Source organism: Penaeus monodon, chromosome 43 (genome assembly GCF_015228065.2).
Source record: "Penaeus monodon isolate SGIC_2016 chromosome 43, NSTDA_Pmon_1, whole genome shotgun sequence".
NCBI classification, from domain to species: Eukaryota; Metazoa; Arthropoda; class Malacostraca; order Decapoda; family Penaeidae; genus Penaeus; species Penaeus monodon.
The window spans coordinates 7,012,273-7,016,745 of record NC_051428.1 but is presented as its reverse complement, the minus strand read 5'-3'; the positions used below and the strand labels follow the sequence as shown (position 1 = coordinate 7,016,745).

The 4,473-nt window shown below is 28.3% G+C and overlaps 1 long non-coding RNA gene across 1 annotated transcript in view; it reads left to right on the top strand.

The window, feature by feature from the left end:
- LOC119568368 overlaps nucleotides 1-606 on the top strand; it is a 5,745-nt gene extending 5,139 nt beyond the window's left edge. Inside the window, exon 3 of the long non-coding RNA XR_005228084.1 lies at nucleotides 557-606. This is a non-coding gene — a long non-coding RNA (uncharacterized LOC119568368). The remainder of the gene's footprint in view (nucleotides 1-556) is intronic.
- Nucleotides 607-4,473: the final 3,867 nt, after the last annotated feature.

Sequence of the window (4,473 nt, the reverse complement as noted above, 5' to 3'; positions counted from 1 at the left end):
AGGAGAAAGCCTTAAGGGGGAACCCATTTTAATTTTACGAAAAGGTTTTTCCCGCCTTCTCCCCCTTTTAAAACTTTCCTAGTACAAGTTTAAAACATACTTTTTAAATAAAATTTAATATGTATATATAGCCCCACATATATATATAATAGGTATATGTATTTTTTATGTATGTATAAAATATATAAAATAAAATAATATATATATATTATAATAAATATAAATATATTTTATATTTTTCATATAAAATAATATAAAATATTTTATATATAGTATTTTAATATATATATAAATATAATAAAATATATATATATATAATAAAAATATAAATATATAAAATGTTTATTCCAATCTATTTTGGGGTTGTAATAAATTGTATTTAAGGGTTTAAATAATTTTATAGGGGTTCCCTTAAAAAACCCAAAATTTTTGGTTGAAAAAAAGAAAAAATTTTTAATTTATCTATGAACTAAAACAACACCCCCAATGTTAGAAATTTGAAATTTTATTGTTGTAATTTTAACTTTTTTTTTTATTTTGGGTCCCAAACCCAAAGATGGAGTCATGGTTACACTCCCAAAAAACTAGGGGGGACAGACCCTGTTGGGGAAAGGATGTTTGAGGGGGGGAAACCTGGCGAAAAACGATAAAATTTGATTTATGAAGATGGGCAGAAAAAATAAAACCCCAAAAAGTTGTTAATGTAAGTTGAAAAGGGGAGTGTTTGAAATTTTAAAGGGAAATATTTTATGTTAAGTATCATTTTGCGGCATATACAGATGAGTGTTGATGCATATTGGGGTAGCTTCTGTAACTTTTATTCCACATGAGGTTTGTAAGTAAGATATCAGACTTTTCAAATTGAGATAAAAAAAATTATGGAGTCTTCCTTTAATCCGAATATTTTCTTAAATAATTTCACTGTGGTATTCCAGTAACAACCTTATCAGTAAATCTTATCTTGCGGTAAACTTTTTTTTTCTCTCATTAAGTTGGGCCAAGTAAGGCATATAGTTTTCATAATGTCACATTAGAGTATTCTGAATATGTAATTTTGTTGTTGCATTTTTTTTGTTATGACCCTTTTTAACTGATGTGCTTAGGAAAGCCAAAGTAGTATATTTCCATGCCTACAAATGGGTTTAGTTTATTAATTGTCTTTACATATAGATGGCTCCACAATTTACCAGTGTACCAATTACTACCTCACCTATTTACCCTTTTCCTTTGTTTTTGGAAATACTTTTCTGTATCTGATATTGCTCTTAGTAATGTAAATAACATTATATTAATTATATTTTCTATAAAAATGACAGCATCAATATTGTTAGTATTAGTAAGAAAAATATTTTTTCTGGAAACTCTTGGAAAGGTGAAACTAGGTGGGGGTCAAAGGGGCTATAATTGAAATTCTTTCCAGGGTAAGCACTAATGGAGTTTCAGTGCAGAGAATTTTACAAAACAATAACAGAAACATTACATGGAGTTTTAGGAGCACCTTTTCAGGAAAAAATAAAAAAAAAAAAAAAAAAAAAAAAATATGAAAAGATTAAAGGAAGAAACTTTACATTAATATACTGAAGAAATGATATCAGAAAATTTTGAACACTACAGATGGAACCAATGAGTGCTACTATGACTGAGCTTCTGGAACATGCTCAGCTGGGCGAAAGTTCCTCAACAACTTCGACATCAGCCATTTCAGATGAAGCAGAAGTATTAGGGCTGTCACATGTAAGAAAATGCACATATGTTTAATCTACTAACAGCATAAAGATTATGTAGAAAAAAAATTGAAAGTAATTCATATTGTCCATTTCTTTGTTAGATTGATTAATATGTTAGAAGTTATCAGTGCAGGTGTTGCATTTAATTTCAGTTATTTATACAGGTTTTATATTATCTTTGTATGTTTTAAAGTAGCATCTGGTAGAATTAGTCATCTATGTGTTTGGTCCTGTTTTAGGTTTTCTCTACAATCTGTAACCTGTGATTTCTTATCATTAATTAGAGCGTAAATCACTTAGGGAAAAAAAATTCTGGGAAAATTTTTTTTCCAAAGAAAACCATGCCAGAAAAAACTTTTTGGGCTTGTAGTTGCCTTTTTTTTAATATACACTTAATTATTTTTTTATTTATTGGGGTTTTTTTGTAGTCCATTTTCCAAAAAAATTGAAGTGTGGTTGGGGGGGAAAAAGATTTAGAGATGGGCTGCCCTTGAAAGGGAGCAGGGGAGGAAACGGAAGATGATTTAAAAACAAAAGAAGAACCCCTTTACAAACAGAGCCCGGGAAAAGCTGATAAAAACGGGCCCCAAAGACAGATGGGAATGTCCTTTCTGAGGTTTGTTTTTTGGTTAAAAAAAAAATTTACAGGTTTAAAATGGCCAAAAAATTAAAAAATATTAGGGATATATAAAAAATATATATATATATAAATATTTTATATATAATATAATAATATTATATATATATATTATTATATATATTAAAATATATATTATATAGTATATATATATGATCTAAATGTATATTATATTGGGATGTAATAATGGTTTTATAATGTTAAAAATTATAGTATATATATATATATTGTATAATATTGTATATATATATGTATAAAAAATATTATGTATATTTTATATGTTTTATATAAATGTTAAAATATTGTATATATTATATGTTTTATATGTATATATAAAATGTATATATATATGTATATAATATGTATATATATATGTATATATATAATGTTTTATTATATGTATATATATATTTTTTTTAGGGTTTAATATTTTTAATTTTTAAAATATGTATATATTAAGTATTAAATTTTATTGTTTATTTTATATGTTATTATTTTAAGGGATATATTTTATAGTTTTATAATTAATGTTTTTATAAATATAATTATATATATATTTTATATATATATGTATATATATATATAATTTTATTTTTTATATATATGTTTTTATATATTATTATATATTATATAAAATTTTTATATATATATGTCTTTTATATATGTAAATATAATTTATGTATATAATTGTATATTATATTTATGTATATAATATGTATATTATTGTATTTTATTATGGATATTATTATATATATTATTATATATATATTTATATATTAAAATAAAATGTATTATAGAATTTTATGTAAAATAAAAATATTATAAAATATATATATATTTTTATATTATATATATATTATATATATATATATATATAATTTTATATATAATATACTCTATATATATATATATAGTAATATATATATAATATATATATATATTATTATAAAATAAATAATTTTTTATATATTTTTAAAATATATAAAATATATAATATATATATATATTATATTTATATAAAAATTAATTTTATATAATTTCCATTTTAAAATTTTAAAATAAAAATTAATTTTTATATTATTATAGGATTAATTAATTATAAAAAACATTAAAAATATACAATTAAAAAATTATTGGAAAAAAGGTTTAAATTTCCCTCAATGGTTTGCCTTTAAAGTGGGTTTAAAATTAACAAAGGTTCGCCTGTTTTTTGGGGGGGGGGGTAAAGTTGTGGTGATTGGGGATGTGGAGATTTTGGGTTTTTGCCCATAAAAAAAAGGAAAGGGAAACCGGGAAAACAAGGGAAAAAATTGAAAAACAGGGAAAGGAAATTTCACCAACCCCGGGGCGGCGGAGGGAGGAGGGACAACATAAACAAGGGGCCCCAAGGACCGGAAGGGAAAAAGGAGGGGGCAGGGAGGGGGGCAAAGGAGAAGGGGCAGCATAAATGGTGGAAGGAAAAGGGGAAAAAAAGAAAAAAATAAAAGGCGGCGGGGGTAGGCGGCGGCGGCGGCGGCCGGCCGGGGCCGGCCGGGGGGCCGGCCGGCCGGCGGAAAACGGCGGGGGGCCGGGGGCCGGCCGGCGGCAAGGGGGCCGGGGGGCCCGCCGGGCCTGGGGCCTTGTGTGTGGCCGCCGCCTTCTGTCTTCTGTCTGTCCGTCTGTCTGTCTGTCTTTTTTTAATCTGCCCGCCTTTCCTGCCGCCCCTGTCTTTTTATTTAAACTGGGCCCGCCTGCCTGCCTGCACCTGCCCCGCCTGCCCGCCTGCCCTGCCTCCTGGCCGCCTGCCTGCTGCCCGCCTGCCGTCTATCTTTTCTGTTGTCTGTCTGTCTGTCTGTTTGACTTATGTCCCCTGCCCGTCTGTCTATTTACTTCCCCCTTCTTCCCCCTCTCCTCTCCCCCTCCCCCTCCCCCTCTTCTCCTCCTCTCCCCTTTTTCGCTTCTTCTCTTCTTCTTTATATTTTTTTTTTTATATATTATATATTAAAATTTTATTTTTTTTTCCCTCTTCTTTTCTCCTTTTTTCTTCTTTTTCTTCTATTATTATTTTTTGTTTTAAATTATTGTTTTTTTCCCGTTTTTGTTCCTTTTTTTCTATTTTTTTCCTTTATT